Here is a 23,186-nt window from a genome sequence, read left to right on the forward strand (position 1 = left end):
ATAATAATGGATCCTCATATCCATTATTATGAGGAAATTTGCTTTATATAAGAAACACAGAAGTTAAATAACTTGCCCAAGTTGATATAACTAGAAAGTGACAGGGATGTATTAGGTTGGTGCAAAAGTAATTGCGGGTTTTGCCATTACTTTCAGTGGCAAGAACCACAATTACTTTTGCACCAATGTAATAACATGACGCAATTTGGCTCCAGAGCTAGCCCTATAATATATCATGATATTTAAGAGAGAAAGGCTATTTTTCTGCTCCAAAAGATACTCACTAGCCAGGTGCAATGTCTGATATATATTTCAATAGTTACATTTTAAGGCAAATATCAGCATGTATCAGTATTACATACAACATACATTTCAAACCATTGCCTGATAACATTTTAGCATGAATTATTTCACTGGATTAACTAGTTACTAGTTACATAGCTTGGCTATTAGGATTGGGTCACAGGATAGAAATGTTTTGAAGCGAATGAATGTAGATTGATCAAAAGCATAGAAAACCTTCTAGAAGGTTAGGGCTGCATGTGGGCTGGTATAAAGGTGCTCTTGGAAAAAAAGGGGATGCTATGAGAACACTGAATGCTTAAACTGGGGAGGAAGAGGGAATAATGAGCCCAAGAGAAAAAGTCAGTGGTCAACAGACATCCCACAGAGTTCTCACTCTGGAGGTGTGTAGGTAGACACATCACCTCATTATACTATAATGAAGCATGTGTTCTCATAAAGATGTGTGCACAGTTCAGAGAAGGTCTGAAAAAACCCTGATCGACTTCACCAGGGTAGGGAGAAAGGTCAGAGAAGAGACATATCTGAGGAGGTAGCTCCTAAGGAATGGAAAAAAGATCGCCAGGCAGAAAAGGGGTTACATTAGGCGGCTATTGTGATGTTTTGATTTCTGGAGCATTCAAACAACAAAATGATTGAAGTATTTTAAATAAGTAGCAAAACATTTTACTTTACTACTAAAGATAACATATTTCAAAATGAGGTAGTATAATGGAATCATCAAAAATAACCGATGATAGATTCTTTTCTGTGACAAGTTTGAGTAGATAAACAAACCAACCAGAAGGCACTAAATGTCAAGAAAAATGGGGGAGAAGGGCCTCGCTACAGGAAGTGGCGGGAGACATAGCATTTAATGAGTTCCCCCTATGTGGTAGTTTTTTGCTTATATCTTTTAATTGTATTTTCAAAACAAATCTACCTGATGTTATGCCCACTTACAATTGAGAAAACAGAAGTCTAGAGAAGTATCTGCCACCAGTAAGTGGGAGACCTAGAATCTGAATCCAGACAGGTATGATTCTCAAGTTCATGCTCTTTCTAGAGTATCATTTGCTCCATTCTCCCTGCCTTTTTCACTCTAACCTGCTTAGGAAATACAGATAGGAGAGTTCCATCAAGGATCTAAAAATGCCCCAGCAAACCCTTGTTTAGGCCTAGCTAGTGGAAACTTAGAGGAGGAAGAATTGGGAGAATTAGCAAAGCTTTCTTCCTTCTCCTGAATGCTCTTTGCCTTGGAGCAAGGTGTTCCTTTTGCTGCCACGTGTCTTCAGCTCTGGAGATCTGACTGGGGTCGGTAAGACCAGAGAGGACAAAGCAAAGAGGGATACTTAAGACTTGACTATACATAATAAGGCTTTAAAGGAAAGGAGAAAGGACCTTGAGGTTCCTACATTGCCCAGTAGAGTACTCCAGGACAGAAGAGCAGAAAAGGTTTAAAGCAAAACCCCAGGTAGGAAAAAGAGTCCAGATGGATTCATATTAGCACCTAAGCACAAATGTAGGTGGCTGGATAAGGCACAAGTCTTAAAGAGGTGAAGTTTCCCTAATGTACGTGACCAAAGGAGAGAGAGCTGCAGCAACAAAGTTACAGGCAGCCAGTCTTCCCAATTCTTTCTAGCATCATTAAAGGAAATAGAATGGTATAATGTTCTTGGAAAGGACCTACTCAGCTGTAACATCAGAGGGTAGGAGACAGGGTATGCATAGGAACCATATTGAGTAGAGATCCAAGGAGCTGGTGAATGCCAAGGAAGTTCTCAAGAAGGTTGACAGTCCCCAGGTCAAGGGTGAATTGTGGTTAACTGTTATCTAGGATCTTCTCACTCTCCTTTATCCAGCACTCCCTTCCCTCTCCTCATATCAGGATTATGACACTGCTCTGAAATCATCAGCAGCTTCCTTTAATTTAGGGAATGATCCACACTTCTCTGGAAGGCATTCAGTATGCTTTCTAATGTGGCCCAACTTCCCTTTCCAACCTGGTCTTCTATTCCTACTATAGGAACCCTCCACCATGTTAAACTGATATATGCCCCGTTCCTAAATAAATGTTGTTCTTTCCTGCCTTCATGCCTATATTTCCTACTCTCTTGCCCACTCTGAACTTTATACACAGTATGGAGTGCACAAAAGTTGTCCCATAGAGCCTACATCCAGGTTATATTTCTCTGTCTTATCTCCTTGATACTTCGTAAACTCTTGAAGGCCAATGAAATACCTATTTAAACTATTAATCCAAGGCATAATTCCTTATACACTATAGACAGTCAACATATAACTAATAGATGAAGATACTAAAAGGAATAATGACTATATTGACTAAGGAGACCTGGAAGGATCATTTGCCAATATTTAGTCTAATGTCTTCATTTTAGAGATGAGGAAATTTAATCCCAAGGAAGTTGACAATCTTGACCTGTATAATAACTAGTAGAGCCAGAGCCTGGACTAAGAGGAACAGCTAACATAATTTGACTATCTACCAGGCACCAGGGGCAGTATCAAACTACTAAGTTCAACTTAATTTATCCTTTCAACAATTCTATGAGCTAGTTCACTAGAAAGAAAGTCACACAGAAAGACTTGTAATTCACACATCATATTGCTTTGTAAATAGCAGAATCAAAATTTGAAATATACTCAAACTGGTAGCAAAGTACCCACGTTTAGCCATGACTCTATTCAATTAGGGCTTCTGGTAATCTAGCTGTCATTTTACTATGCCGTTATATCTCCAGTCTGCTAGCTCAGTAGTTTATTTCATGTGCACAAAGAAGTGGACATAAAAATATGGGCTAACCACAGGTTCTTGCTATAAAATGAAAAGCTTAGAAAAAAAATCACACACATAGGCATTCACTGATAGCACTAATAAAGCCAATAAATAAAATGAAATTAGTTCAAGCCAATAAGTGATTCCAGTTAAGAAACGAAGTGTAGACCCTACTTAAATTTGCTACTTAGTCGTCCTCACAGCAGTAATAAACAGACGCATCCTTTGCCAAAACACAAACTTAGTTATTCTGAATCCACAATCTCTTCCATTTCTATTGTCATATATTTGAAAGAAAAAAATTATACCATATTGGTAGCATTCATGGAGGTTTTGGAGTTTGTGTTGTTATTGATGATTATGGTATGATGGTAACAATATCTCAATTCCAAGTTTTCTCCATGTATAAGTAAGGTTATTTTCTAGAGCTTCAGAAACTAAAGCCTGTCTCACAGAAATGAATTTTGAATTGTTTTATGCTTAGCTTTCCCTGCTAATTAAATTCCAGTTTATAATTTATAATGGTGTTCCCTTTTATTATTCATTTTATTTCTGTGTGAGCTATCTCTAGAATTTTGAAATTTTCTCAAGAAAATGTAAATCTTGACTTTCTGTTAATTATAAGAGGAACTGAAAAAGCAAGTGAGCAGTATTTTGATTTTCTCCAAAGTTGTATATTTGTAGTTAAAATCCACCGTTTTGAAGGTTACCCCAACCAGACCCCCACTCATTGGGAGCATCCTCTTTACAACATCTTTGGATGGTAGACTCTGCTTTCCCAGCTCAGCCTAATAGATCCTCCCAAAATTCAAGTGTGTCCCTGCTGCTGTGCTACTCACAGCCCTTCTGGCTTTTTGTTGTCCACCCTCCTTAACACGGCTTACCCATTCATGCCTTGGGTCCTTTCCACCCTCCAGCCTCCTCTCTCACCCCTCAGGTTCCAGCAGTCTATTTACCACCATGTTGCATTTTTTGTCACTGAACATCTAGAGAACAAACCTAACACTTCTTCCTCATGACCATCTCTCAAATATTTAAGTACAGCTATTGTGTACAACCTAAGTTTTCTATTATTCAGTTTAATCAATTGCTCCAATTCTGGTCATTCATCAATAATTATGTCCCACTCTGTCCATGTCTTTGGTAAAACCTGATTAAGCTGAATGCAAGATTTCAATATGGTCTGTTCTGTTCAGAGAATAATGGGCTTTTACATTCTTTGTTCTGGGCACTAAACTTCCATTTACGCAAAAGATATTGGAAGCCTTTTCTTCATTCACATCCACTATGTTGTACTGGCCAACTAAAACCTTATACTAATTTCCGTTAAGTTAAAGTTTCCAAAATCTGTATTTTGCATTTAATGTTTTAAACATAGATATGGTTATTTATACTCATTTCTGTTGAATTGCATTTCATTAATATTTTATTCACCATTTCACCCTGTTGAGAATTTTCATCTTTCGGAATCCTGTGTCTGTTATCATTCAGAGATTGGATAAACTGGCCATCTTTGTCTTCATTCAAGTTATTGATAAAGTTGAAAAGGACAGAGCCACATACTTTGATGGCTGCTGCCATATTACTATCATCAAAGTCATATTTCTCCATTTCACTCATGATGAAATTTAGAGACTCAAGAGTATCTAAATAATATTACACGTTCTTGATAAATTCATGTTAGCTATTTGTGATTTAAAAATCCTCATATTCCTTTTTGGAAATACATTAAGCATTGAAATCACATTTATAATCCCAGAATGACCTTTTCTGCTTAGAAAACATAGAAAAAATGTCTTATAAACCTCCTCTACTTTCCATATTTTTAAGATAATTTATAATGGTTCTACAATTGTATTAGCAACTTCTTCATTATAAGAGAAATATGCTATAATCATCTCCTTACCTATGCCGGTATTTGACTTTTTTCTTAACCACAGTGACCCTACTTTTCCAATGTGAAAATCATTTCTTTTGATAGAAAAGACAGAAGTAAAAAATGAGTTAGAATTCTAAAATATGAGTTGGTTTTCATATAATTTAATCCATACTTTTTGAGATCACACTAAATAAGAGCTGAAGAATGCTCAAAGTTGTTAAGAAAAAAAGCAGCCAGGGACGGTGGCTTATGCCTGTAATCCCAGCACTTTGGGAGGCCAAGGCAGGTGGATCACCTGAGGTCAGGAGTTCGAGACCAGCCTGGCCAACATGGCAAAACCCTGCCTCAACTAAAAATATGAAAATCAGCCAGGTGTGGTGGTGGATGCCTGTAATCCTAGCTATTCGGGAGGCTGAGGCAGGAAATTCGCTTGAACCTGGGAGGTGGAATTTGCAGTGAGCCAAGATCACACCATTGCACTCCAGCCTGAGCGACAAGAGCAAGACTCTGTCTCCAAAAAAAAAAAAAAAAAAAGGGAAAGAAAAGAAAAAAGTATTTTTCTGACTCAGTCAACAAGTATTTTTCTGACTCAGTCACTTTCAGTAGAATTTCAGAGAGCCATAACCTGTCTTCCATCCACTCCAACTTTCCCCAAACTCATTCATTAAGGAAGCCTTGATGGGCCTTACACTTGTGCTTCTGAACGTATGGGTGAATGAGTTCCTTCATTTCCTGGTGGGCAATAGTGCTCCTTTGTCGTGGCCAGGAGCACTATTGTCAAAGCTTTAGTATCTGCTTTCAATTCCGCTGCTCCCATCTATGGTGTCACAGTCCCAGATTGCCAACCCCAAACCTCCACTCCCCTGTTGTGGGCACACTACCCAGGGTTCCATGTCTCTCTGGCTCTTGCCCACTCTGATGTCACCTGCTGCTTGCCTGTTGTGTCTCCTTGATACAGAACAGTCACTTTGCTGAAGCAGAGGAAAGCCTTTCACCCACGATCAGCTGTGTGGGGGTGTTACTTTCTCCTCTTTTCCAAGTTCTAACACAAATTTCTGTAGTTGAGGGTTTTGATAATCTGATTAATACACCCAGGCATATCCCAGACTCCCCATGCCTTCTGAGAGACCCATTGTTTTCAGCATACTCTTGGACCTAGTCTCTTTGCTACATTAGGATAAGCTATTTCCTACAGGAAACTCCTGTTCCTCATAAAAGAAGCATTTTCCCTATAGCCAAATAGCACCTCTCTTCCTTTTCTTGGGTATATTTGACCCTAGAATTCTACAACACAACTAGAAGATTGTATAATATTTCAGATTTGTGGTAACTTAACACTTTCACAAGAATACACACACACACAGATACAGTTGAGTCTTATTTACAAGAGTTATGTTCTAGAAAGTTACATCGATCCCTGAATTAGCAAATACTGAATTATTGCTCCTAGGGGAAATACAGAATTAGTTTCATGTGAGCCTCTAGTGACATTTTTATCAAGTGATCAATATATAACCTTGTTTTATGTGCATTTCTGTAAAAACACCTTATTTAATATATATTACTGATTCATTAACATTGATCTAACAGTCAATAGCACAATAACTCAAGCCTACATTCATGTATTTCTTCTGGGAGACACACCACAGCTTTCTTGCACTGAGGAATGCTAGACAGCACTTCACCACTATGCTTGGGGGCCATTTGAACAGCAAAATCACCAAAAAAAAATACGAACATGCAAAAAGATGCCAGTGAACATACCATGAAGAGAAAGAACCCTTCTTTATACTGTGAGAAATGAAACGCGAAAGCAGAGGGCAGAGAGTCACCTTGTTCCACATAAGCTAGGAACATGCGCACACTGCATGACTCAAATTTTTCATCACCCTGCGTATGCCCAAAAATGACCATAAAAGTAGCGGAGTATTGACTTGGGGGTTACAAAATTCAGTGCGTATGCAATTTTGTGAATCTGAAATAATGAGGCTCCACTATATAGGTACTGGCTATATGTATAACCTCATTTTTTGAGGGTTTCAGTGAGTGTTGTGCCTGGGAGAAACAGCTCTCCTGCTGGGCACTTCATCCCCTCCCTCCCTCCCTCCCTCCCACCTTGCCTTTGAAACTCTAACTCAAACAGCAACCCTCATAACCACTGGGGAGGGGCCCTCTTCTCTGTACTGTTTCCTTCCTTTCATCTTTCAACTAGTAACTTTATCTCCAGTTCTGGAATTATTCTTTTATTCCCAGTCTAAGTTTTGTTCTTTTTTTTAAGAATATTTTTATCTTCCTTGTTGGTATTATAACAAATGTTACATAGGCAATATATAAATAAAAGAATGTTTAGTGAATTTTACATTTCCCCCCTCACTGCTGCTCCTAGTCACCTAGTTCCTTTTCTCCTTGGCAGGGGCAACCACTCCCACATTACTTACATATCTTTCCAGAGATATTCTATTCATATCCAAGTGTCATAGTTTTATGTAAATAGTAGCCCTTTGTATAAATATATATATGCATCTTGCTTTTTTCACTTATTGATGAATCTTGGGGGTAGTTCACACCAGTATACATAATCTGGCAAACATTATATAACCACTATCCTCGTATTATATTGTGCGGGTAATCGATATATTACACACAATTCATGGGATGTCTTTGATCCTTTGATACTTATGCCATGAGAATAATTATCTTCTGCCCCCACGTAAGACTTGAACAGAGCACATGACTTGATTTATATGCCTTTGATAACTTAAGTCTCAATACAGAAATTAGAATGCCTAGTCCAAGGTATTATTCAAATGCTTGGATCTGCATTCAAAGTTATGCTCTCATGCCAAGGCATGATTTTGGTGGCTGCCTGGCTGCATTGAAGCAGAGGTTATGGTGGGTGTTTCTGGCTGCTCCTTTCCCACTGGGGCAGGGATACTCTTCCTCACTATCTGATACTTATAGAAGGATTAAAGCAGACTCTTTCTTTTGATGAATGCTTCCCTGAGTTCCCCAGAGAACCATTGGTGGAAAACTGTCCCTTGCATTTCCTTTGACTGAGGCAGATCTGAGTCCTGGGTATAGCTACTGGCAACAGCTTCTGACTCCTTCCTTGTCCACCTTCCTTGCTATCATGTTTCCTAGTCCAGTGGCTATGCAGAACTCCTGTATTAATTTCCTTGCTGCTCTAACAATGTACCACAAACTCAATGGCTTGAAACAACACAAATGGAGTATCTTACAGTTCTAGAAGTCAGAAGTCTGACATGGGTATCACGAGGCTAAAATCAAGCTGGCTGCAGGGCTGTGTTGCTTCTGGGGGCTCTAGAAGAGAATCTATGACCTTGACTTTTCTAGCTTCCAGAGGCTCTCTGTATTCCTTGGCTCATGTTTCCTTCCATCTTTAAAACCAACAATGGCCAACTGAGTCTTTTTCATGCTGCATCGTTCTGACACTAACTCTCTTGTCACCTTTCACTTACAAGGACCCTTGTGATTACATGGGGCCAAGGATAATCTCTCTACCTCAAAGTTGGCTGGTTACCACTTTAATTCTGCCGGCAACTTTAATTCCCTTTGCCATGTAACTTACATTCACAGGCTCCAGGAATCAGGATATAGATATCTTTGGGAGGTTGTGATCTTGCCTACTACATCCTCTATCCAGTCAGTTATATCTGTGTACAGGAAGCCTATGTCTATCTGTACATACGTTACTGTTACATTGGCTATCTGTGCAAAGGTTACTCATAACCTATGCACAAATAGCCAATAACCATGCCTTACTTGCTCTGACAAATGTAGTGCCACTGATGTCAATGCAGATACCTTATGGACTGTCACGGGCACTTGAGATTTCTTGAGCATGGCCCAGCACCAAGTTCTCAGAAACACTCAACTTCAAGGAACACATTTCTGAGTGATCCTCTCCAGCAACAGCAAACCTCAAGTGCTATTATCTCTCTGCTTCTCCCTCTCAGCAATAACCATAACCCTTACAGATCCTCTCTCCAATCTCTAACCCTTCCTTATCATTCTTTATCTGGGCTGATGGGTCCAAGAGTCATAAAACCATTTCTATAACATTTCCCTGGTAACCCCTGAACATGGAGATCTGTGTTATGGTTATTTAGTATCTAAAATTTCCTTGATTGACATCTTAGAAATTTTATTTTTAACAAGCAGTTCCTAGTATTTTGTTGTTTATTATTACAAATGATTCTGCAGTGAATGTTCTTATACATACATTATTTCATACATGTTCAAGTTGTTAGATAAGATCAAGTAGAATTAATTAATGGTAGAAATTCCCCATTTTTATTTTTGATGGATATTGCCAAATCGATGTTTATACTAGTTTACATGCCTCTATACAGACATATATACCAAATTACACTGGAGCAAACAACTGAAGGTCACTGTTTTCCCCCACAACCATTAACAGGACATAATATCAACCTATTGACTTTGCCTATTAAAGTGATGATATATACTTCATTGCATTTCTCTTCCTCCGAGTAGAAATGAACATTTTATAAACATGAACAATTTGCAATTACAGCTGTTTCCTGTGTGTTTTTATATGTTTTCTAGTAACGTTTAACTGACTTAAAATTAGCACAAAGCCAAAGTAGGGCTGAAACTAATTTTGAGAATCTTCCCAAGGGAAAGAAATCAGGAAAACTGAATGTTGGGCAACAAGAGCCAATAACCAGAGCCGTGAAGCCCCAGTTCCTATTAAATATTCTAATTCTTCCAAATTTGTTTTGACTATATGCAGATTGAAGAATAATCATAAAGACCTTCTTATGATTCTAGTACTATCTCTTTCTCTCCCTCTTAAGGGAGGATACAGAAGCAGTGGCTCCATTCTAAGGGATGTAGCAGAAGTCATTCTTTGATTAGAGATTTCTGGAATGAGTGCTCTTTCCTTCTAATCTTTTGTACTTAGGTAAGTCGCCAAAACCCAAGTAGTTATTCACTGAGTTTATGTCGACAAGGCTACAGTGGATAAATCAAGTAATTTTTAAAAAATTATTAAAGCAGGACCTTGGCTTTCTGAACCCTTAAACTTCTAGTGAGAAGTTTCATTTATGAAAGACAGTTTTATCTTTGCATAATATTCTCTTAAGATAACTTTTATCTAGGACTTTATAGATAATTTTCAAAGGATTAAAACTCAGTCTTTGCTCAGTTTTATCACAGCAGAGTTAATATCATCTTTTCCCAAATGACCAATCATTCCAATGTGAGGAAACTTCTGTTTACATGTTTTCAATTAGAATTCATTTAAATATTAGAAATGGATGAGAAAGAGATGACAAAACTATTTAGGTCTACTTTCAATGTAAAAACATTGAGAATATAAACATCAAAATAATATTGATACTTACTTTGACATCCCTAAATTGTGTGTTCCTTTTTTTAAATTATACTTTAAGTTCTGGGATACATGTGCAGAACGTGCAGATTTGCTACATAGGTATACACGTGCCGTGGTGGTTTGCTGCACCCATCAACCCGTCATCTACATTAGGTATTTCTCCTAATGCTATGCCTCCCCTATCCCCCTACCCCATGACAGGCCCCGGTGTGTGATGTTCCCCTCCCTGTGCCCATGTATTCTCATTGATCAGCTCCCATTTATGAGTGAGAACATGTGGTGTTTGGTTTTCTGTTCTTGTGTTAGTTTGTTGAGAATGATGGCTTTCAGCTTCATCCATGCCCCTGCAAAGGACATGAACTTCATTCTTTTTTATGGCATCATAGTACTCTATGGTGTATATGTGCCACATTTTCTTTATCCAGTCTAACATTGATGGGCATTTGGGTTGGTTGCAAGTCTTTGCTATTGTGAATAGTGCTGCAATAAACATACGTGTGCATGCGTCTTTACAGTAGAATGATTTATAATCCTTTTAGCATATACCCAATAATGGGATTGCTGGGTCAAATGGTATTTCTGGTTCTAGATCCTTGAGGAATCACCTCACTGTCTTCCACAATGGTTGAACTAATTTACCCTCCCACCAACAGTGTAAAAGCGTTCCTATTTCTCCACATCCTCTCCAGCATCTGTTGTTTCCTGACTTCTCTAACTGGCGTGACGTGGTATCTCATTGTGGTTTTCATTTGCATTTCTCTAATGACCAGTGATAAGCTTTCTTTCATATGTTTCTTGGCCACATAAATGTCTTCTTTTGACAAATGTCTGTTTATATCATTTGCCCACTTTCTGATGGGATTTTCTTATAAATTTGTTTAAGTTCCTTGTAGATTCTGGTTATTAGCTCTTTGTCAGATGGACAGACTGCAAAAATTTTCTCCCATTCTGTAGGCTGCCTTTTCACTCTGATGATAGTTTCTTTTGCTGTGCAGAAGATCTTTATTTTAATTAGATCCCATTTGTCAATTTTGACCTTTGTAGCAATTGCTACTGGTGTTTTCGTCATGAAGTCTTTGCCCGTGCCTATGTCCTGAATGGTATTGCTTAAGTTTTCTTCTAGGGTTCTTATGATTTTAGGTCTTACATTTAAGTCTTTAATCCATCATGAGTTGATTTTTGTATAAGGTGTAAGGAGAGGGCCCAGTTTCAGTTTTCTGTATATGGCTAGCCAGTTTTCCCAACACCATTTATTAAATAGGGAATCCTTTCCCCATTGCTTGTTTTTGTCAGGTTTGTCAAAGATCAGATGGTTGTAGATGTGTGTATTATTTCTGAGGCCTCTGTTCTGTTCCATTGGTCTATATATCTGTTTTGGACCAGTACCATGCTGTTTTGGTTACTGTAGCCTTGTAGTATCATTTGAAGTCAGGTAGCATAATGCCTCCAGCTTTGTTCTTTTGGCTTAGGATTGTCTTGGCTATACGGGCTCTTTTTTGGTTCCATATGAAATTTAAAGTAGTTTTTTCTAATCCTGTGAAGGAAGTCATTGATAGTTTGATGGGAATATCATTGAATCTATAAATTACTTTGGGCAATAAGGCCATTTTCACATGAGCGTGAAATGTTTTTCTTATCCATGAGTGTGGAATGTTTTTCCATTTGTTTGTGTCCTCTCATTTCCTTGAGCAGTGGTTTGTAGTTCTCCTTGAAGAGGTCCTTCACATCCCTTACAAGTTGTATTCCTAGGTATTTTATTCTCTTTGTAGCAATCGTGAATGGGAGTTTGCTCCTGATTTGGCTCTCTGTTTGTCCATTATTGGTGTATAGGAATGCCTGTGATTTTTGCACATTGATTTTGTATCCTGACACATTGCTGGAGTTGCTTATCAGCTTAAGGAGTTTTGGGGCTGAGATGATGGGGTTTTCTAAATATGCAATCATGTTGCCTGCAAACAGAGATAATTTGACTTACTCTCTTCTTATTTGAATGCCCTTTATTTCTTTCTCTTGCCTGATTGCCCTGGTCAGAATGTCCAATACTCTGTTGAATAGGAGTGGTGAGAGAGGGAATCCTTGTCCTGTGCTGATTTTCAAAGGGAATGCTTCCAGCTTTTGCTCATTCAGTATGACATTGGATGTGGGTTTGTCATAAGTAGCTCTTATTATTTTGAGAGAAGTTCCATCAAAACCTAGTTTATTGAGTGTTTCTAGCATGAAGGGATGTTGAATTTTATCAAAGGCCTTTTCTGCATCTATTAAGATAATCATGCGGTTTTTGCCACTGGTTCTGTTTATGTGATGGATTATATTTATTCATTTGCATATGTTGAACCAGCCTTGCATCCCAGGGATGAAGCTGACTTGATCGTGGCAGATAAGTTTTTGTTGTGCTGCTGGATTTGGTTTGCCAGTATTTTACTGAGGATTTTCACATTGATGTTCATCAGGCTTACTGTCCTGAAATTTTCTTTTTTTGTTGTGTCTCTGCCAGATTTTGGTATCAGGATGATGCTGGCCTCATAAAATGAGTTAGGGAGGAGTCTCTCTTTTTCTATTGGTTGGAATAGTTTCAGAAGGAATGGTACCAGCTCCTCGTTGTACCTCTGGTAGAAATGCGGCTGTGAATCTCTCTGGTCCTGGGCTTTTTTTGGTTGGTAGGCTATTGATTACTGCCTCAATTTCAGAACTTGTTATTGGTCTACTCAGGGATTCTACTTCTTCCTGGGTTAGTCTTGGGAAGGTGTATATGTCCAGGAATTTACCCATTTCTTCTAGATTTTCTAGTTTATTTGCATAGAGGTGTTTATAATATTCTCTGATAGTTTATATTTCTGTGGGATCAGTGGTGATATCCCCTTTATCTTTTTTTATTGTGTCTATTTGATTCTTCTCTCTTTTCTTTTTTATTAGTCTGGCTAGCAGTCTATTTTGCTAATCTTTTTAAAAAAAATCAGCTCCTGGATTCACTGATTTTTTTGAAGGTGCTTTTGTGTCTCTATCTCCATCAGTCCTGCTCTAATCTTAGTTATTTCTTGTCTTCTGCTAGCTTTTGAATTTGTTTGCTCTTACTTCTCTAGCTCTTTTAACTGTGTTAGGGCATCAATTTTAGATCTTTCCCGCTTTCTCATGTGTGCATTTAGTGCTATAAATTTCCCTCTAAACACTGCTTTAGCCATGTCCCAGAGATTCTACTATGTTGTGTCTTTTTTCTCATTGGTTTCCAAGAACTTGTTTATTTCTGCCTTAATTTATCTATCCAGTAGTTATTCAGGAGCAGGTTGTTCAGCTTCCATGTAGTTGTACAGTTTTGAGTGAGTTTCTTAATCCTGAGCTCTAATTTGATTGCACTGTGGTCCGAGAGACCTTTTGTTATGATTTCCATTCTTTTGCACTTGCTGAGGAGTGTTTTACTTCCAATTATGTGGGTGATTTTAGATATCTCTGATATCCTTTCTTCTGCTTGATCAATTCGGCTATTGATACTTGTGTATGTTTCACGAAGTTCTCGTGCTGTGTTTTTCAGCTCCATCAGGTTATTTATGTTCTTCTCTAAACTGGTTATTCTAGTTAGAAATTCCTCTAACCTTTTATCAAGGTTCTTAGCTTCCTTGCATTGGGTTAGAACATGCTACTTTAGCTCAGAGGAGTTTGTTATTATCCACCTTCTGAAGCCTACATCTGTCAATTTGTGAAACTCATTCTCCACCCAATTTTGTTCCCTTGCTGGCAAGGAGTTGTGATCCTTTGGAGGAGAAGAGGCATTCTGGTTTTTGAATTTTCAGCTTTTGTGCTGGTTTTTCCTCATCTTTGTGGATTTATCTACCTTTGGTCTGTGCTGTTGTTGACCTTCAGATGGAGTTTTTGCATGGTAGTCCTTTTCATTGATGTTGATGCTATTACTTTCTGTTTGTTAATTTTCCTTCTAACAGGCCCCTCTTCTGCAGGTCTGCTGGAGTTTGCTGGGGCTCCACTCCAGACCCTGTTTGCCTGGGTGTCACTAGCAGAGGCTGCGGAACAGCAAAGACGGCTGCCTGCTACTTCCTCTGGAAGCTTCGTCCCAGAGGGGCACCCGCCAGATGCCAGCCAGAGCTCTCATGTATGAGGTGTCTGTCAACCCATGCTGGGAGATGTCTCCCAGTCAGGATACAGGGGGGACAGGGATCCACTTGAGGAGGCAGTCTGTCCCTTAGCAGAGCTCAAGCACTGTGCTGGGAGATTTGCTGCTCTCTTCAGAGCCAGCAGGCAGAAATGTTTAAGTCTGCTGAAGATGCACCCACAGCTACTCTTTCCCCCAGGTACTCTGTCCCAGGGAGATGGGAGTTTCATCTATAAGCCCCTTACTGGGGCTGCTGCCTTTCTTTCAGAGATGTCCTGCCCAGAGAGGAGAAATCTAGAGAGTCAGTCTGGCTACAGTGGCTTTGTGGCCCTGTAGTGGGCTACACCCAGTCTGAACTTCCTGGTGGCATTTTTTACACTGTGAGAGGAAAACCACCTACTCAAGCCTCAGTAATGGCGGACGCCCCCCACCCCCGCCCTTACCCCAAGCTTGAGCATCCCAGGTTGACTTAAGACTGCTGTGCTGGCAGCGAGAATTTCAAGCCAGAAGATCTTAGTTTGCTGGTCTCTGTGGGGGTGGGATCTGCTGAGTAAGACCACTTGGCTCCCTGGCTTCAGCTCCCCTTCCAGAAGAGTGAATAGTTCTGTCTCACTGGTGTTCCTGGTACCACTGGGGTATGAAAAAAAAAAACTGCTGCAGCTAGCTTGGTGTCTGCCCAAATGGCCACCCCCGTTTTTTGCTTGAAACTCAGAGCCCTTGTGGTATAGGCATCTGAGGGAATCTCCTAGTCTGTGAGTTGTGAAGACTATGGGAAAAGCATAGTATCTGAGCTGGATAGCACCGTCCCTCACAGCACAGTCCCTCACAGCTTCCCTTGGCTAGGGGAGGGAGTTCCCTGACCCTTTGCCCTTCCTGGGTGAGGCAACGCCCAAACCTGCTTCGGCTCACCCTCTGTGGGCTGCACCCACTGTCTAACAGTCCCAGTGAGATGAACTGGGTACCTCAGTTGGAAATACAGAACTCGTCTGCCTTCTGCGTTGGTCCCACTGGAAGCCTCAGACTGGAGCTGTTCCTATTCGGCCGTCTTGCCCAGGAATCTGTTTGTGTGTTCCTTCTAAAGTTGTATAAAATGATGGCAATATTCTCTGTGTTCATTCAGAGGAACATTGGCATTCAATGCCCTTTATCATGGGATTTTACACATTCATATACTATAGTGAGCATATAATTTATGTCTAATAATATGCTCTCTGGAACTGCTGAAGGAAAAAGAAAGACACTTTCTACTTCTTCCCATGAAAAATATAGGATCAGGAAATGAGAATGCTGACTGCAGGTAAAGTGATCTGTGGAGAATCTCTGACTTTGGGCAATCCAAATGAATGATGTTGTCTGACACCATTTAGTGATTAAAAGTGGCATAAAAAACATCTCAAGGACAGGAAAATTTACCATTTGTTCAAGTGAAACCTTTCTTGTTTTCAAGGCAGCACAGCCTTGAACCAGCCAGTCACTTCCCCAACCAGCACAGCTATTTTCCTCAGATGATCTTTCCACTCCTCCCATTGGGTTAGCATTGCCTGTAAAATAGTACAAGTAGTCCTAACTTTTCATGGTTGTGCAGGGCCATTATAATGATCCTGCAAGCTGAAACCATACAAAGAGATCTTAATAATCTATATTTAAAAAAAGCTACAACTGTTCCATGACCTTTAAATTTCTTTCTCAAAAATTAAAAAACTCTTACCATAGTTTATAAATGTATAGAAAATGCAACAAATGGTAAAACTAATATTTATTTAGTACAACAGAAATATATTGACATTACATTTTGATATTACTTTGATAGATCATTTGATATTATTGACATATATTGATTTGGAAATGTTTTTATATTAATATATTAAAGCCACAGTGAGTTGAAATTATTTCTTCATACTTTCATCAAAAGTCATTTGAACAGTGTTTGCCTTCTCTTTCTCATCAATATGTAACTTAAGATACAGAGGGAGCATTGTTCCTGCTTTGGGGAATTACTCTGCTTTCTAAGTTTTGATCAGCTTCAAACATGTCATCGTTTGTGCTCTCAATGTCATGAAATACCTCTGAGAGTTCTTTTAATGTAAGAATGTCATGTCATCTAGAACAGCTTTATTCTTTTTGCCACGACCTCTTTCTTCATTTATGGAGATAAATTCACCTTCATTAAGGCCCTCTGGCTGCAGATCTAGAATGTCTCAAATGGGGGCCAGTAACAACTATTTCATCTTAGCTCCATTTATGTTCATTCAGTCCACTCCCAAATTTTGTTTCTTTGTTACACTTTCACTTTTGTTGATTATCCATTTGTGTAAAAAGCAACACAACTACACACTTTGCTGTCTGTATGTGATCTGAAAACAGATTTTCAGTAATCAATCGCTGACAAGTTTTGAAAGAAGTGACACGATTGGTCACTGATCATGATGCACATCTGTCATTTGTACAATGGGTGTGGACAGAAGAGCGAACAGAAAGTTTGTACTTTATGTAATTATCCAGTTACTATGCCATGGTAACTATCACTGGAGCCAACTTGATGGAGGACCATCTTAACAAACTGTGGCAACTTAAATTCATGCATTCGGGAACTGTGCAAAGCAAGGACTGGTTTTCTATAAATAGGAATGATGTGTGTATTTATTTATTCATAAAGACTGCCTTTTGGAAACATCTAAATCGCTCCTTTTTCTAGGTGTAGTTTAAGAAAATAGGAGAGAAAAGTGGAAGAAAATACTATGATCTGGTGAGAGATCACTCGCGTGTATGTCTCTGTATGATATTTGATTTTTCAAATCATTTATTTAGTATCTATCATGTCAGTCATTTTTCTAAGAGCTTTACAGATACCATCTCATTTAATTATCTTAATAACAATAAGGTAGCTATTGTTACTTTCCCCTCTTAAAGATGAAGACATAGGCACAGAGAAGATAAGTGACTTACCTAAGGTCACACAGCTTGTAAATGGAAGAGCAAGATTCCAAGCCAAGCAGTTGGCTTTGAAGGCTGTACTTCCAACCACTGCACAGTGCTGCCATGTGGAACGGGCCCATGTTGCTAATTCTGTGAAGTTACACAGTGTCCAGTTTTTTCTCCTCTTGGTAGAGTTAGGCCTACCTCATTTATTATTGGCATTATGACTATAAACACGTCAGTACACAAAGCTGGCATCATCTATCACAGAGATTACTAAGGGTCCACAGAGCTTAGGAGAGAGGCCACGCCTTTCTTTCAGAACAGCCATGAATGAAAAGAGAATGTTCTGGAGGAAAGGAAATGCAATTGGTGACATCTCTCAGGGTCTGAATCAATTATTTCAGAGGTCAAAAGTATGAAGCTCTTTATGGAGGTGGACAAAAACACCAATGATTGTGGAATGAGTCAATTGTTTATTCAATTTTACCTATATTTCAAAGGTCTCTTTAGGAAAATATTCAAGCCAACTCTATTGAAATTTAAATGACATAAATTTGACTTTGTCTTGCAAACAACTGTCTACTCCTCTAACCACTAAACCTAAAAATTATAAATTTCAGTGATTCTGACAAATACATTAGGAGCAAAAATAACTACTGATAAATACAACAGACAGAGTACTGATAGTTCAAAAACAGCATCCCATTTCTTTTGTTAAAAGTCTGTTTGGGAAATACTAGTAATCAGATAACTTAATTTGAATCACTGGAGTTGCAGTTAAAGATTAAAATGCTTGTTTATTTTTTAAGTCTTCTTGGGTTTCGTTTCCACTTCCCGAATGTCAGCTTGGTGCCTAGCAACAGCCAACCCTCCAATTTTCAGTACTATCCTTTTCTCTCTTTGCCAAATAGAAAAAAAATCAAAAGGTTATGCAGGTTGTTACTAGAAATAACTTATTTCATAAAACAATATGAATGAACTACAGTAAGTCATTCATGATTATAAGTTCACAAAGAGCACAGTAGAGATCCTATTTCTCATGGACTCTTTCTTTCTAATTCGAGTTCAGTTCCAGTAGTTGTGAACTTCTTTAGTCTCTATAAAGCAGAATCTTGGTTCTCAACTGATTTTATTTAAAAAGGGGGAAAAAAGAGAGAAGAAGCAATACTAAAGAAAAATTAGGGAAACCGAGCACACATGATGGGCAGGCAGCACAATAAAAACAGTAGCAACTAGAGACACACACAAAGAGATCTGTGTCCTACACAAGTGAATCAACCAATGTGGGCACCAGTTTCCATTAAGAAAAAAATAATGTAGCTAATGATATCTAAATTCACTTTAGGTTCAAAACTCAAATAATACCATAAAAGCACTTTAAATTATTTCAAGGCCACCCAATACAGTGTAACATCCATTGCATCATGCCACTCTGCTTAAATGCCTCCATTGCCTTCCCATTTCTCTTAGAATAGTTTTTATTCTTTGTAGGCCAGATTCCTTAACATGGCCCCGAGTGATCTTTTACCAGTCTCTCCACGATGCACACTACTCCGCTTTCACACTGACCTTCAGTTCTTCTTGTTCCCTAAGCTCATGCTCATCTCTAGGCTTTTGCCTTTCCCTTCTTTCCCTTAAGCCTGGGACATTCCACATCTGAGCTTATTAGGGCTGCCTCCTTCTTGCCCTTCACTTCTTCTTCTCATAGAGGCTTTCCCTATGCCACTGACCTAAGGGAGATTTCCTTCAATTAACCTCTATCACCTAGCCTTGTGTAATTTTCTCTATAGCACTAAACACAACTTGTAATTACCTTATTCATTCACTTGCTTATTATTTGTTTCCTCCTAAACAAGAGCATAAGCTAAGTAAGGGCAGGAATCTCATCTTTCTTATCTTACCCACTTTTTTCCTGGAACAGTACCTTGCAAATGGTAGGAACTCAATACTATTTTGAGAATAAAGGAATGTTCATATGTCATTTGCTGATGTATCACCAATGCAAAAGCACAATGCTTGGTATGTAGTAATCATTTAGTTAAAAAATCCCTTAATGTAACTGAATAACTCAACCAGATCAACTTCTTCATAGTGGTTGCTATAGTTTAGATGTTTGTCTCCCAAATCTCATGCTGAAATTGATCCTCAGTGTTGGAAGTGGGACTCAAGGGGAGGTAATTGGGTCATGGGAGCAGATCCCTCATGAATAGATTGATGCCCTCCCCTGGGGGTGAGTTCTTACTTTATTAGTTCCTGAAAGAGCTGATTGTTAAAGAGTCTGGTACCTCCCATTTGGAGGTGGAGGTGCTTCCTCTCTCATGTGATCTGTGCATACACTGGCCCCCCTTCATCTTCTGCCATATGTGGAAGCAGCCTGAGGCCCTCTCCAGAAGTAGATGTCTCTTGTAAAGTGCCAAGCTTCTCATACAGCCCGCAGAGCCATGAGCCAGATAAACTTCTTTTCTTTATAGATTATCTAGCCTCAGGTATTTCTTTATGGCAACACTAAACAGATTAAGACAGAGGTGATGGTATGAGTTACTTATTATTTTCTGTATTAGTTCCAATCCTGCTGTAAAAAAAAAATACAAATTTGATGGCTTAAAACAACACATATTTATTATCCGACAGTTCTGATGGTCAGAAGTCTGACATGAGTGTCACTCAGCTAAAATCAAAGTGTCAGCCAAGATACATTGCCTCTTTTAGCTTCTATAGGCTGCCTACATTCCTTGTGTTATAGCCTCGCGCCCATCTTCAAACTCAGCAATGGCCAGTTGAGTCTCATGCTGCATCAGTCTAACACTAACTGGCCTGCCTCCCTCTTCTATTTATAAAGACCATTATAATTATACTGGGCTCATCCAGATAATCCAGGATAACCTCTCCATCTCAAGATACTGAATTTAATAACACCTGCAAAATGTCATTTGCGATGTAACATAACATATTCACAGGTTCCAGGGATTAGGATGTGAACATCTGTAGGGGGCCATTATTCTGCCTACCACCTTGTCATTTGGTATGATTCTGAGAACAATTTACCTTCGTCTTATGCAACCCCATGAAAACTCCCTCTCTTATCTTTCAAACATGTGCTACATGATCATATTCTAGAGAGAAATTCCCTATAAGTAAACTTATCTCTCATTTTTCCATCTCAGGGATGTGGCCTGAATGTGTGGGTGATGCAATTTTGCATAAATTGAGAAATAGATTTAGACTACTACCTCCTATGCAGACAAACAGCCTGAAAATAAGCAGATGTTGACATCTTTGGACAAGCTCAAAATCCATTTTGGTTGCTTGTAGAATATAATTACAAGAAGAAAAAACACATTCCATTCTCATCACCAAAATGAGAACAACAGCACTGTGTCTTGTAAGAATATAGAATTCAGGGGGAGCCAAGGAAATTACATCATTATTAGAAGGATCTATCTTAAGCCTGGGGGTAGGGAAGAGAGACAGGATTATGGACTCCCAAATCTGCGTTTAGCTAAGGCAATTTTCTTCATTTGCCTATGGTAAATCGGCCTATATAATTAAGCAAACCCAGGGGCCTAACACATTAACTTGCCATCGATATATTCTATTTGCCTTGGCACCACTAGTGTTTCTGGCATTATTTATGAAGGCACTCTTGCTATATTTGCACAGCATGCAGCATTGTTCATAGCAGGCTGTGGATTATTGTCAATGAATAATGCCCTAGAAGCTCCTAACCCTTTGTGCTTATGTCTAATAACTAAATCAGCAATAGCTGCTTCTCTGTGTTCTGCTTAAGATGATAGCACAGCCATAAATAAGCTACCAGCCGCAGGATTCATTTGGCATCAGTGAATACCCCTACAAAGCTACAGGTTCACACTGTTCCCTGATACACTATAAACAGTGTTCATCACTAAGAATTTTTTTAAAGGTGATGAACCTTAAATATGGACATCAGAATTTTCTGAAATCTCATTTTGCTTGAATTGTTTATCATCCAACATATACATCAGGTCTTCTTTGGGAATTTACCTGTGAGAGATGGCAAGAACAGTGCCAGAGAAAGAAGAATTCCTCCACAGCCTCTCTTCTGTCTAAATTACTAAGAATTGCATGGAAAGTCATCTTCTAACATAGGAGGAGGGAGGGTTTTTTCCTCCTGGAAACCTCCATGCCTTGTCAGAGAGCTTCACAAGAGGCCAGTGAATCTCAGACTTGGATTTCACAGCCCAGTTTAGTAAAAAAAAAAAAAAAAAAAAAAAAAATCAGAGATTTCTCCTTTGCCTTTTCCAACAGGCCACATAAAAGCACTTTACCAAAATTCACAGGAGAACTGGTTCTCCTTTTGCTAAAACGCCATGAGGTCACTGTCTGTGACTAGTACCTAATTCAATGTCTCTAGTGAATATCTCTCAAATTCATTCAAGAAGCAAGCACTCAGAAACATGCATTAACCTCCTTTTCTTAAATGGAGGCACCACTCAATTTAAGACTCATGACTTACAAGGAAGATATCAATCACCTGCTACCAACACCAGACAGGAAGTCAGAGCAAGTTTCCTGGATAGAGCTGTCCTGTTTCACACCATAGTGATGTGGAACTTTGCCACTAAAAAGCACTGGAAGGCCCCTTTGTTTCCCGGACTCTACCCAGCCTTATCATCTCACCAGGCTGTATTAGTTTCCTGCGTGTGTCTAAACAAATTATCACAACTTGGACGACTTTAACAAAACAGAAAGTTATTCTCTCACAATTTTGGAGGCCAAAAGTCTGAAATCAAGGTGTTGGCAGGGCCACGCCTCCTCTGAAAGCTCTAGCAGGGAATCCTGCCTTGCCTCTTCCAGCTTCAAGTGGCTCCCGGTGTCCCTCAGCTTGAGGCAGCATCATCACTCCAACCTCTGCCGCCATCTTCACCTGGCCTTCTATGCCGTGTGCCTCTGTGTCCAAACCTTCCTCACTTTCCTCTTATAAAGACACCAGTCTGATCATTTTAACCCTGACATCCTCAAATCATTACATCTGCAAAAATCCCTATTTCCCAATAAGGTCTCATTCTGAGGTTCCAAGTGGACGTCAGTTTTGTGGGGGTATGCAGGGAAGGACACCATTCAACTCACTTCACAGGGAGGGTTTCTCTGCCTGGGCTCGGCTGCTATGAGAATTTGTATTCCCATGGCCCCCCGCATTCCCCTTCTCCTGCAGCTGCCTGCTTCCCTGGTCCTTACAGGAGATGTAGGGAGCCTGGAGCCTGAATTAATGCAGAACAGAGCACCGTACCCACAGGGTAGCATTTCCAGCCTGCCCACGCATGCGCCACAGCAACCAGGCTGTCTCCCAGCAGAACGACTCCAGGCAGTCAGGCTCCACTCCGTCTCCACTTCCTCTGGGGAGACAGGTCTCTGTCTCTGAGGCTCCTTTCTTTTTTCTGGAAGATTCTTTAACCTTCCACTGAGCATTCAAACAACCTAGAGGAACTCAATTTTTTATTTAAAATATGCTTTTTTTCTGAATATAAAGGTAATTCAACTTATAATAAGATGATTTTTTAGAAAATACATCAGAATATTAAATAGATAAAATCTGCATTGGCCCCACTTCATACAGGAAACCACTCTTACTGTGTATACATATGCCTAAACAATCTTTCTCTATGAAACATACTTTTTAAAAATGGATAGGGCAAGGTTGTACATATTGCCTCCCTTGGATCTCAGAGAATTCACGGAATTCCCTTGGAATTCCATGGAATTCACGAACTGAATCCACTGATTATTATAATTTTATGATATAGTCAACACAATGAAAACAACATTCGAGAATTAGAATTTATTTTTAACT

The sequence above is a fragment of the Pongo pygmaeus genome, chromosome 5 (assembly GCF_028885625.2).
Source record: "Pongo pygmaeus isolate AG05252 chromosome 5, NHGRI_mPonPyg2-v2.0_pri, whole genome shotgun sequence".
Lineage (NCBI taxonomy): Eukaryota > Metazoa > Chordata > Mammalia > Primates > Hominidae > Pongo > Pongo pygmaeus.